The sequence below is a fragment of the Podarcis muralis genome, chromosome 5 (assembly GCF_964188315.1).
Source record: "Podarcis muralis chromosome 5, rPodMur119.hap1.1, whole genome shotgun sequence".
NCBI lineage: Eukaryota > Metazoa > Chordata > Lepidosauria > Squamata > Lacertidae > Podarcis > Podarcis muralis.
Window position 1 is genome coordinate 69,928,997 of NC_135659.1, and position 14,017 is coordinate 69,943,013.

Consider the following 14,017-nt stretch of genomic DNA (forward strand, 5'->3'; position numbering starts at 1 on the left):
CCCTGCCGGGCGAGGTGAGGCTGAACGTTGTAAAACAGCATGAAGTCCGAAAGAAATCACACGGGAGCACTCACCAGGGATCCACTACGTGGATGAACGACGTGTTGGTGAGTGCTGAATAATGAAAAACAACGTGAAGTCCGAAGGCAGTCACACGGGGCACCAATTGTCGAGTTGCAGCTCGGCATCCAAAGAAAAATCAGTCTCACACCTTAATAGGTTCCGAAATATAGCTGCTCCTAGGGCTAATGCAGCACAGCTTTTATTGTGTGAAATCAGAAAGATACAAAGTACAAGCCAAGCAATTTGTTGTAGCAAGCAGATAAGGACCTTCGCACTAGACCACGCACGCGATCAGGCCATGCCACGTTAGCCAATTATAGGACAGCACGAGCTGTTCACGCGCTGTTCATGCTCCAAGGATGCTTCTAGCTATGAAATCACCCTGTAACAATAAGAACCTTGCTCATGCTCTCATGTACAAGCAATCATTTTCCCACAGAGAATGAGGAGTTGGTCTGATTTTTTTACATGTGACATTTTATTCCAAAATATTAGAGACTGAGTACTTGTTTTTTCTATGTAGTGCAGTCCTGATCTATTGCATACTTTCTGCCCCTGAAAAACACTTTTTGAGAAGCTGGTTCCATTCTGAAATAAGAGCTGATTGCAAATCGGTTCAGCATTACTCCACATGTGAAGGGACATGTTTATTTATTTAATTTCATAAAATTTACATACTGCTTGATTGTAGAAATAAACCTCAATAGCAGTTTACAAAATAGAAGTTCACATGCACCAAGATCACAATCACCACTTCCTTCTTCACTCACCTGGGGCATTTGCAGGAGGAAAAGACATGGATATCCTAATCAGGAAGGATTTTGAAATACATATCAAGTAGCCATATACATCCTTTTGGATAGCAGGATCCAGAATCAATACAGATTGAAATCAGCATGCTAAGGATGAGAACAAACTATTCCATATTGAGAAAAACTAAATTTTTATGCCGTAAATGGATAGGTGTGCTAGCAGCCTCTCTCCCTGGTGTGATCCCAACAAAAACCACTTCAGCAAAGCCTCTGTTTACATACCACCCCTGTCCTGAGACTGTTTAGGCTTCCCCTAAGCTGCAATTTACAAAACAAGAAATGTGCATGTTAACTGCACCTGCATAATTAACTTCATGGCTACGGTGGCCTTAGAAGGCCTTCAGTTGACAGGTGAGCTTGACACACATACACAATTACACAGAAGCAACTAAAACAGAAGCTGTACTTTCTCATTAGGCATTGTTGGAGAGCTTGTTATGAATGACTGCTGTGTCTGTCCCAGTGATGACAAATCCTAGTAACCCTCAATACCTTGCAGGGTTCTCAATGACTTTGTGAAATTCTCATTCACGTGTAGCTATTTCCACGCTGGAAGAATGATTACAATAAATCATCTCTGTTCCCAGTGGAATATAAGGGGGCTGTGTCGGCCATTGCTTAGGTTTGCCAGGAGATAATTAAGGCTGGAAGCTTTCTTGCCCAATCAGTTTGGAAGTCTTGTTTAATAAGTTCTGATAATCCCTAAGTATTTGTTGGCATTTGAAGCAGTAATTTACTATGTGCCTCGCCACATGGAGTACTTTCCAAAAGGCCATGCTAAGTTTACTCTGGAGTTTGCAGTATCAGGTATCTTGGTGGGGGTGTACTCTCTCCTTTCGTGCTCTCACTTTGCAGACCTTGACGGATTTGTGCATTTCACTGGTAGGTTCAAAAACCACACAGCATCCTACAAACTCACACATGTCAGACAAAATTAGCCCTACTGGAGAGGATACTGTGAGAGAGACCCTTCAGTGCGGGGATAAGACACATGTGTACATTGCAAGTTGCTTGAGCTCCCTACCCACAGAGCAGATGAGGATGGGGTAGCGGTAGCACCAGAGATGATTATTATTAAAACCACTAAGTCATAAGGGTAATAGCCACCAATTTATATGGCTTTAAACCAGTATTAGACAAATTCAGGGAGGACAAGGCTATCTGTGGCTATTCAGACTGGCTATATGCCATCTCCAGCATCAGAAGCTTTTGAGTACTATTGCTTGTAGCTTCCCATAAGAATCTGATCGGCCACCGTAGGAACACAATGGTGGGGCGTGATGCATTCTGTGGAGGCTGGATCTGCAGCACCTGAGGTGGCTGCCTCAGCTTGCCTCATGGGTGGGCCAGCCCTGGTCTCCAAACATAGGATGCTAAGAACCCTTATATCCCTGCTTGATCATTAAGGTCATCTGCAGGAGTGTCGGTTATTCTACGAGTTGGTGAGGCTCATTTGACAACAAGAAACATCAGCTCAGTCCTGTGGAGTGCTTTGTCAATGAGAGATTCACCCTCTGTGCCAACTTTTAAATAGCTGCTGGAAACTTTTTTATTCCACCAGGCCTATGCAGGCAATTAAGAATACATCCTTCCACAATGGTTACTTGACGTCTGCTTTATATGTTTTTACAGTATGTTTAGATGACAGCGTCGTATACATTTGGTGAGATGCTAAAACCTTTTGTTGTTAAAAGGCTTTTTCAAAACGAATTCACTTGTGAGCAATATTGAATGTTTCCTTCTTTTTCTTAGAACTATGTTAATCATTTTTGTTTGTGATTTCAGCAGTTTATACATCTTTCTAACGAGTTAATAAAATATTATAATCAATAATAACAAAATAAATACTAATGACAGTTTCCAATAAACTCAGTTTTGTGCTTTCATGTTTTATGAGTCTGCGAAGTATTCCACATATATATCAGCAACTGGAAAGTCTGGGACAGGTAGAGATTCACTGCCTATACCAAGGAGAAATAACAAACTGAGCTGCTAATATGCAGGCAAATAATGACCAGCATGAAAATATTAACTGGAAAGCTTAGCCTTAAATTTCCCCATGAGACACACACTGTCTGGGAAGTCAAGTGCCCTTTTGCAAGATCCTTCGGGGCCTCACAAGCTGTGAAAATTTAAAGTAAACCTCACACAGCAAGGCACTTCCACTCCCAGCCAGATACTTAAAAGGGTTTATGGAGTAACCTCCCAAGCTATATAGCACCCCATTTCCCTTGGGATCCCAAAGATTTACAGGCTGGGTGATAACTTGAATCCTGTGCATTCCAGCAGTTCTCACCCCAGAGGATCCCAAAGGGCTTTATAGGCCATGAAGTGAAACTCATCCCTCACATTCCTGCCAAGATTCTCCTTGGCAGAGTCCGAGAGCATTTATAGACTCTGTGAGATCTGCACCCCCTAGCAACCTTTCTTCCTCCTTGGCTGGGCTGTCAATGAGTAAAAGGAACTGCATCCTTCAATATCTCCTGCCCATCTGAGCTTGGGAGCCCAAGGTGGAAATTCCAATGGCACCCATCACCGTCACCAATAAACATGGGGAGCATATAGTGCTCTTGCATGAGAGCACTGCGACCTGCGGTAGGTTGGGTTTCACTTGGAGGGTCAGTTGTTCAAGGTCGCTCAAGGTCTATCTCCCCAAATGGAGGGGAAAAACACCTTGCTTTTCAGTGCAAAGAAAGTTGCCACAGTGGATATATTACTTTAATATTAGTCCTGGACAGAGAAGAGTTCTGGATCTGCAAGACCAGGAGGGAAAATGCACAGATCATTACAGAACTTGGTTTTTGGAAACATGGGTGATCCTTCACATCTGGTTGACATGTCTTGTGAACCCCACATCATCCCAGTGGTTTATAATATAGAAGAAGTAGAGAGGGCCTTTCTGGTGGTGGTACTATGGTGATGAAATGCTCCCCTTGGAGACCCTTGCCTAGAATCTCCTACAGCAAGTGAAGATTCCTCTCTTCTCTCGGGCTTTGCTTAGGAGACCAGTTTATCTTTCCCTAGTTGGTTCCTAACTTCTGCACCTTGGTTTTATGCTGTTGTGTGGTTTTATTCTGCTTTTAAAATTCCCGTATTTTTCGCTCTATAAGACGCACCAGACCACAAGACGCACCTAGTTTTTGGAGGAGGAAAACAAGAAAAAAAAATTCTGAATCTCAGAAGCCAGAACAACAAGAGGGATCGCTGCACAGCGATCCCTCTTGCTGTTCTGGCTTCTGGGATAGCTGCGCAGCCTGCATTCACTCCATAAGACGCACACACATTTCCCCTTACTTTTTAGGAGGGAAAAAGTGAGTCTTACAGAGCAAAAAATACGGTAATTTTGCCCTAATGTTGCTTTTATATATTTGATTCTATTTTAGCACTGTTGATTCTATTTTTATTTTCTTTAAATTGTGAAGTTGTCAGAAAACAGTTGTGTTATACAAAATAAATAAATAGTTCCATTCCAGAATATTTCTCTACAACTTAGCCCTGTTCTGAAATCTAAGTGTACCTCTCCTATTCTCAGCAAATGTGTCAAGACTAAGTGTTGGTTCTCGAAGTTTCTTGAAATTCCCTGCCTATTTCGTTATCTTGAAAATTCCCAGCCAAGAAAATGTCACTGATTTTGTTTTTGGTTCAGCATTGTTTTGCGTACATGACAGGGATAGAGATCTCAATTTAGAAATGCTCCCCTTCCCTTTAGGTCTGTCAGCAAATGATTCTTCTAGATAACTCCAATATGCACACACTGAGAGTTGCCTAAATGAAGGACAAAATGGAGAGGATGCACACTTGAAGAAATTGTGTATTTTGGAAACATTGTAAGAGGTATTTCTTTGTGCTGGCTTTTTGAAGGTCATGTATAAGTGAATAGGTTCTTTCTTTTAAAATGTATTTTAGTGCTTGACTTTTCTTCTGTTTTTCACGTTACATGAACTAAAGGTTGTACGCATAAGATCAATTCTGTCTTATATGTCATGCCAAGAAATAGGAAGAACATCGGTCTGTGCCTTTTTATATATATGCAAGCCTTAGTCATACTATCAGTTCTGATCCAGCAATGTCAGCTTCATGTTTGAGAGTTTTTTAATGTTTTAGGGCTTAGTGATTCACACAGAAGCATGCTTGGATGTTTTCAGAATGCAGCCCAGTTGGCATCATATTTCAAGAATGCACACCCCTATTTAGTTTTCCCTTTGTCATGTTAAGTACTCCTTATGTGACCTAGCTAAGCCTGGCAGGGCAGCTTACTCTATAGCATTAACCCCTTCATGCATTAATTAACTCAAGCATACTGGTTATATGAAGCTGGTTATCCCGTAAGATATGGATAATGGGTCCATACAAAGGCAGCCGTTTCCCTTACAAATGAATGCTCTGCTGAAGCAGTCATTGTTCACTTCTACTGTCATTACTGAAAGTGGGACACTTTCTCATTAACAACATGGAGATATCTAAAGATGGAAAGATGAAATTTAGGATTAGTTGATCTACAAGCACAATGGAAATATCTGAAATCCCAGAATGGAGCAACGTCCTCCTAAAGTGAACACACAAAGGCCTCAGGCGCTGTAGTCACAGAAACAGTTCCCAAACCATTCTGTCTCTCTCACCCACACTCCATACATGCACACGACACCTGTCCCAGCCTTCCTCTTCAGCAAAAAGACAAGAGTAATGCAGAAGTAGAGGGACGCGTGTGGCGCTGTGGGTTAAACCACAGAGCCTAGGGCTTGCTGATCAGAAGGTTGGCGGTTCGAATCCCCGCAACTGGGTGAGCTCCTGTTGCTCGGTCCCTGCTCCTGCCAACCTAGCAGTTCGAAAGCACATCAAAGTGCAAGTAGATAAACAGGTACCACTCCGGCGGGAAGGTAAATGGCGTTTCCATGTGCTGCTCTGATTTGCCAGAAGCGACTTAGTCATGCTGGCCACATGACTCAGAAAAACTGTCTGCGGACAAATGTCGGCTCCCTTGGCCAGTAAAGTGAGATGAGCGCCGCAACCCCAGAGTCGTCCGCAACTGGACCTAATGGTCAGGGGCCCCTTTACCTTTTACCTAATGCGGACCTCCAGAAGTTGTTCAACTCCCATCAGTCCCAGTCAGCATGGCTGATGGCCAGGGAGGATGGGAGCTGTAGTCCAACAACATCTGGAGGGTCACAGATTTGCCTGCCCTGCTCTGATGGGTACTGCTAAAGCAATTCCCTGCTTTAACAACCGCAGAGCCTTCCTCTCCCACATACTTTAAAAGGAGTGTCTGGTCTCAGCAGAGCAAGAATATGCTCTTTCAATACCCATTAGAGTTGCATTTCACCAATGAGTTCGGCAAGTGACCAGAGCTGTGGTCTCTCTCTCTACCTTATAAAAAGACTATTTTTGAATACACTGCCTCTCACATGTTAGTACTGATACCTGGGTGTCTTGCTGAGCGTCCTCAGATGTCAACAAGTATCATTTTCATTCACCTACACCCTGAAACAGAGATCAGAAACAAGCCAAGGATTTGCATTTACTTCTTTATATAAACAGAAAGTGATGCCTTCAGTCCGTCAATCAGCTTAATAGTACATCTGACACAGGGCATAGGAATACAAATTTGACCTGTTACTCAGGTTGTATGTCTGGATGTGAATCCAAAAAAACAAAATTTGGTTGCTTGGCAGCACTTCCATGCGTCAGACCCTTATTACAGTTCCCAGCTGCTGTCTCAGATTGTGCGGTTCATAGGAGTGAGGCAGCCTCTGCAACAGAGAAGCAAGGATGGATGGTTGCTATCAACACCCAATACATGGAAATCTCCAAAGATGACTTCCATGCTAAGAAAACACTTAGGTGCCATTTTCAAAGTATGTATAGTAGAAACAGGATCCCAAGAGACATTTCACTTACCCATTTCCTAAGAAGAACAACATATTTGCATGTGGCGCATCCAGCTCTTCCCTAGAACATGATTCTATGCATTACCTTACTCAGAATATACCGTACTTGCATGTACAGGGAAAGGAATCAGCCCTATACTCAGAATATACCGTACTTGCATGTACAGGGAAAGGAATCAGCCCTAATTCTTAGGTGTGGCTCATAAGAGTTCAGCATATTTTTCTATTTCAGTAGGCACATTTTGAATTTTCAATACACAGACATGTGAAATTTCAAACCCACTCAAAGCAACTGAGGTGGTCAAGGAAAAGACCAGACAGGACAGGGAGAGGCAGAAGATAGATCAGGGTTTGCTAATTTCTAGACGACTTGTAGTAGATCCTCAAGGATTTTGGGGACACACATACCGATTGGTTTTTTTTAAAAAAAGCCACAGCAAAAGGCATTTTCTTTCTAAATTAGGCCTTTCTAATGCACCCCTAAGTGCAAGTAGATAAATAGGTATCTACTTTATAGCGGGAAGGTAAACGGCGTTTCCGTACACTGCGCTGGTGCTGGCTCGCCAGAGCAGCTTCGTCACGCTGGCCACATGACCCGGAAGTGTCTTCGGACAGCGCTTGCTCCCGGCCTCTTAAGCACGCAACCCCAGAGTCGGTCACGACTGGCCCGTACGGGCAGGGGTACCTTTACCTTTACCTTTAATGAAGAAAGCACGAGAAAAAAGCCAGAGTAGTTTTATGTATGGAATTACTGTGTGCTCTATTCTGGTACTGAACACAAATTCCTGGGCTGAACATATGCTCAGAGGCATCCTGCTGCTTTAATTCCATGGGCATTACCCAAACCACGATTGTGATCCTGGCTGCAGTTGGTGGACTTTGGGAATAGAGGGGGGGGGGGGAAGCAAAGTAAATATGGGAAACCTGTTGTCTGCTTACCTCTGGTGTAGAACATGTAATACCTGCATCTTTCTTCACCATCTCTGAGGTGATAGCTCCTATCTACCAACTCAGCATAACAGACCAAATATAAAATGTTCACATTGCAATTCACAACTGCTATATTTGAATTTCAGTGAAGGAATCAATCAGATAAAACAAACTTTAACAGCAGCATGTGCTGAATAAAGTAGTTTCTATCTACAAAAGAATATGCTCTGCTATAACTAAGGGAGGAAATCCAAGGTGAGGGATTGTTTAGGGTTTTTTGTTGGGTGGGGTTTTTGCTGTTTCTGATATTTTGTATCTTTATTTTAGATATTATTATTTATATGGAAGTTGTTCAATTTGGTTGTGTACTTTTTGATGTTTTATTCATTCTTTATGACTACTTTCGTTATGTTCGTAATTACGTATGTTTTTCATGTTGTAAGCCACCTTGAGCATGGTTTTTTTAACTATGGAAAAGTGGCATACAAATAAAATGAAGAAGTCTTTAATGACTGCTCAGTTATGTTTATCACTATATAATGGAACTGGTTTCTCAGTTTTGCAAACTTATTTCCATGGGAATACTTTCTAGTTAAACTATCCCTGTATTTCGAGGCAGGTGTTGGCATAGGCAAAAAATTAATGTCCCTGACTGCAGAATGCTCTCATCCCCAGGCAAATACTTTTTATTCCCCTGGGCATTTGAACAGCACTCTTAGTTGGGCTTTTGGTTGCTACTGTGGGAGCCAGTGTGGTGTAATGGTTAAGAGCAGTGGACTCGTAATCTGGTGAATTGGGTTCGCGTCTCCGCTCCTCCACATGCAGCTGCTGGGTGACCTTAGGCTAGTCACGCTTCTCTGAAGTCTCTCAGCCCCACTCACCTCACAGAGTATTTGTTGTGGGGGAGGACAAAGTTAGTCGCTTTGAGACTCCTTCAGGTAGTGATAAAGCGGGATATCAAATCCAAACACTACTGGTGTGCATTCTGTGTGGAAGTGGGGGTATGGATATTTTGTACTTTTAGATTACTTTTACTTCAGATGAACTCTTTTAGTATTTGACATTTTGTTATATTGAATTTACTGTGTATTTTAGTTTTTATAATTCAGGACCCTGAAGTAATATAAAAATGCAATAAACATAACTATTATTATGAATTGCTGGCATTTCATTTCATTTTATGTTACATTATTCTTTAGTTGTCTTTTGTAATAGGTACATGTTGTGTGCAACAGTGCATAAACTCACCTTGGTCTATTATTCTAAAAAACTCAATAAAATTATTTTTTAAAATAATAATAAATTAAACTGTTATTGGGAGAGGCAGTTACATGAACATTGGTCAATGTAATTCTTTTTGTCTCAAGGATTACCCTCATTTCCACAAGCCAGTAAGATTTATAAATATAATCCCATTGAACTCAATGAAAATAAATTGACTTAAGATGTTACCCTCTCAGCTGAACTACAGGATGAATTATGTTCTTAATAAAATGAATAATAATAAACAACCATCCCCCAAACACAGTAATGCTAAGAACAGACCAGAATGTGCTGTCTTACTGCAATGACAATTTCCTGAATGATGGGCCCTGTCACACTGCCCAGCCTCACACCTGCCATCATTGTTCACGAGTGAGGTAAGTATGCAATTGTGTGCCATACATATAATGAGAAGCTTCTCTGTTTATTGGTCCACCTGCTGGGTATCCGAGAGAATGTGACTAAGCCTGCTCTGAATGTCATGATGACAGCAAGTCTGGAAATGCTAATTCTCCAAGCCTAGAGAGATATGAAACAGCAATGGCTTTTGCCTTTAAGGTGGCCTTCCCCTCAGTAGAATTTGCAGGCAGCATTTGTGAACTTTCCTCCTGATCTTTTCAGATTGTGTATAGTTCTTTTTGTCATTAATGGGAGAACGAGATGGCAAGGGTTTAATGGTCAAGGGGGAGGCCTGAAGCAAAAAATGCCCTTTGATTCTTTGCAGGTGACACGGCTTGTGGAAACCAGATAACTAAAAAGAGTGCGGTCTGATAAGAGTATGGGTGACTTTTCACATTTGCAGACTGAATATTAAGGTTTGTGTCCAGTCATACTCAAGAGCAGACCCACTGAAATAAATTTACTTAAGTTCTGTCCTTTTTTGCCCTGGTTTTGTTGTTGTTTAGTCGTTTAGTCGTGTCCGACTCTTCGTGACCCCATGGACCAGAGCACGCCAGGCACTCCTGTCTTCCACTGCCTCCCGCATTTTGGTCAAACTCATGCTGGTAGCTTTGAGAACACTATCCAACCATCTCTTCCTCTGTCGTCCCCTTCTCCTTGTGCCCTCCATCTTTCCCAACATCAGGGTCTTTTCCAGGGAGTCTTCTCTTCTCATGAGGTGGCCAAAGTATTGGAGTCTCAGCTTCAGGATCTGTCCTTCCAGTGAGCACTCAGGGCTCCTTCAGAATGGATAGGTTTGATCTTCTTGCAATCCATGGGACTCTCAAGAGTCTCCTTCAGCACCATAATTCAAAAGCATCAATTCTTCGGCGATCAGCCTTCTTTATGGTCCAGCTCTCACTTGCATACATCACTACTGGGAAAACCATAGCTTTAACTATATGGACCTTTGTTGGCAAGGTGATGTCTCTGCTTTTTAAGATGCTGTCTAGGTTTGTCATTGCTTTTCTCCCAAGAAGCAGGCATCTTTTAATTTCCCTGGTGGTACTCTCCAAATCTTGGCTACTAAAGTGTGTGAAGAGGGTGTGCCTTTTCTCCCGCGCCCATGGCAGCGGACCCCTTGGCCCTGACAGCCCTGGCAGCTGCACTTCCTCCTCTTCCTTGTCCTGCGGTGGCATAGCTGCAGGAAGCTGCCAGGCTGCCACTGTGCCTGCCAGTGCCACTCAGCCAGGTGAAAGAGATCAGTGGACAGCAGGTGGGCCAGGTCTTTGGCAGCCGGGCAGCGACAAGAGGACTCTGGCTTCCTTGAAGTCATCATGGATGGCACAGAGGTGGAAGGTGATGTTTTCCAGCAGTGGTGAGTCTAGTTTTGGGCACTCAGAGGGCGCTCACTCCACACTGAGCCCAGCTGGAAGCGCGGCCCACCCAGCATCAGCTGCAGCCAGTTGGCAAAGAAGGATACTAGACCATTTTTCTAGAATAAAGGCACTGCTAAAGTTGGTTATGAGTCTATTGAGTTCAGTATGTCTATCTTAGGTATGACGTACCGTATTTTTCTCTCTATTACACGCAGATTTTTTCTCCTAAAAAGGAAGGGGAAATGTCTGTGCGTGTTATGGAGCGAATGTGGGGGGGGGGGGTCCCTGGAGCCGATTAGGGGAGCGCAGGAACAAAAATCAGCAAAAATCAATCCTGCGGTGAGGGAAACCTGAAAAGAGGAAGTGGTTGCTTTCCTGCATTCTGCCTCAGGGTCTTACTGCCCACCCTCCTCTGTTTCCTTGCTGTGATTGCTCAAACGGAACAAAGAGCAGGGAAAGCCCCTCCCCTCCAGGCAAGCAGAGGGGAAAGCAGAGGTCTTTCCTTCTAGTTCCTCTCCGTGCTCCTCGCAGGCAGCCAGAAAACATGCAGGAGGAGAGAGAAAGCTGGCTTCGGTTTGTGGAAACTTTTGCCTTTCTTTCCTCCCTGCCGTAAAATCCCTCTCCTGCTTTCTTAGCCAGCTGCTTCTCTGCACACCGCTCTCTTGTCCCTTCTGTGTTTTTCCTTCACTCCCCACTTAAAATGTAGTTACAAAGCATGGATCCACATGGATCCTCAGGATCTTTGCATTGGGCCACCCCAAATTCACCATCAGATCACATAGCAGCCTGCCCCCCAAAAATCACACACCCACTGTTGCCTGGGGCTGCAATGGTGCAAAAACGTGGTTAAAAAGCATGGATCCACATGGATCCTCAGGATCTTTGCATTGGGCCACCCCAAATTCACCATCAGATCACATAGCAGCCTGCCCCCCAAAAATCACACACCCACTGTTGCCTGGGGCTGCAATGGTGCAAAAATGTGGTTAAAAAGCATGGATCCACATGGATCCTCAGGATCTTTGCATTGAGCTACCCCAAATTCACCATCAGATCACATGTCTGTGGCCACAGCATGAAGCACAAAAATGATACATCCACTGTTTCATTCAGAATTTTTTTCCTTGTTTTCCTCCTCTAAAAACGATGCGCGTGTTATGGTCAGGTGCGTGTTATAGAGCGAAAAATACGGTAGGTGAATTCATAGAATCGTGGAGTCAAAGAATTGCAGAGTTGGAAGGGATCCTGAGTATCATCTACTTCTAGTTCAACCCCCTGCAATACAGGAATATGCAGTTACCCCACAGGAATCGAACCTGCAACCTTGGCATTATCAGCAGCATGCTCTAACCAACTGAGCTATCTAGCTCCATCCAAAATTTCTTGAAAGCTGAGCTGTGCTTCCTATATTTTCTCTGAAGTGAAGCACAGTAGCACGTTCTCACATCTTCTGAAATGAAGTATCTTAATATTTGGGGTTTCATAGTTTGACCTATGATACGATGATGCCTGGCTGCCATGTTCTGACACCATTATCACAATTCTTTTGCCTTATTTTTGTTCTGCTCATGGCAAAGAGATGTGCTACATGTCTCACAGGGCTCTCATGTTTATCCATGGTGAGCTATTTGCGCCGACGCCTGAAGATATTTAATATCTGCCTCCCCAGGACATACCAAAATTACCACCTTGACCATCTAAACTACTATCTAAACTACATTAAGCAAATAAATTCATGTTAAATTTAACCACAGACAATTGCCAAACACTAAGGCGGATCCAAAATGCATTTAAGAAAAAACTTAGCAACATGAAGATTTATTCTTTCGGAAAATCCAGCCTTGAACCCTTTGACCTTTAAAATCTCTATCAACTGCTTTCTCAAGCTACAGAAAGTTGCTGGCTGCTTCTTAACTCAGTCACTGGAGATGAACGTATATCAAACCAAACACCTGTTAGGGTGTTAGAACAGAATTAAGACATAAGCCTAGGAAGTTAAGTGCCCAGGAACTCTGTTGCCTGATGGCTTCTTTGGACAATCAGCATCCAGCTTAACAAAAATGGTTCCTTTTTCCTCACTCTGACAATCAATTCAGGAACGGGTTTTTTTCAGGAACAATGCTTGGCAATAGGTTTAGAAATCAGGAACATACCAAAGCCAATTGTGCAAAATCAGTAGTGCAGACATGCCCCAACAGTGAGCTATTTGCTAAATATTTTCCCACACTCAGATCTGACAAGGAAGCATAGGGAAGCAGCATCCTAAAAGAACTGTTTTGGGACTGTACCAGTATGGTGCTACCACCATGAGCAGCTCAGTACTGAATGCTCATTTATGAATACCACTAGCCTATAATTCTGTAGCACTTCCAAAATAAATAAATTAAGATCATCTACTTCCCTACACAAACTTTCAGATGTATCATACTATTTAGGAAACATATCTTAAAACCACTCCTGTTTCCAGCTTCTGTACACTCACGTTTCTCCCAAACCCCCTCAAATTAGCAAAAAAAGATTAATAGGTATTTTATTAAAGTGAAATGTCATTACATGTTATATTTGCTATTTACATGTTCTATTTATTGTTTACTATTAAGCTTAACTTTCAGAATTCTTTTATTCCACAAGATATTATGCTGCAGCAAATCACAAGATTACTGTTTTTCTTGCAGCAGACTAGCACAGCTATCCTCTGGAATTTATAGTTTGTTTAGGGACCTTTGCCTTTTGGCACAGTTTTGTCTTCATCAGCTGTTTCCTATAGAAGCTTGATCCATAATCAAGCAGTTTTGTTAGTGCAGTCTGGACCCTGCAAGCCGCAAAGACAGATGAGGGTCTTAGGACTATTTGGAAAAAGGAGGAATCAGAGGGACGATAATAATATTAATATAATTTATTATTTATACCCCACCCATCTGGGTGGGTTTCCCCAGCCACTCTTGGAATGCAAAGCAGGAGAAAGGACACCCAAATTCCTGCTCCACACAGGATTTGAGGTCGGCATTGATTCCTTAATTTCCAGTTTCATGCTGAACTGGCAGCTTGTGAAGGTTTGGCAACCCTTCTCTACAGGGCTTGGTTTACTTTAAAAAGGAAGAATGGAGGGAGATGACAAGGCTGAAGGGATGTCACTCTGCACATGCTCATGGGCAATGCTCTGCATTGGGTGCCGGCTTCAGGGCCCAGTTCCGTCCCTGCTAACGGAACGCAGCGAAACAGAGCCTTGCGAAACCCGGTCTCAGGGGAAGCCTTGCTTCAAGGGACAGATCATTCTGCGGGCCAGTCCCGCCATGTCCCGCGGAGC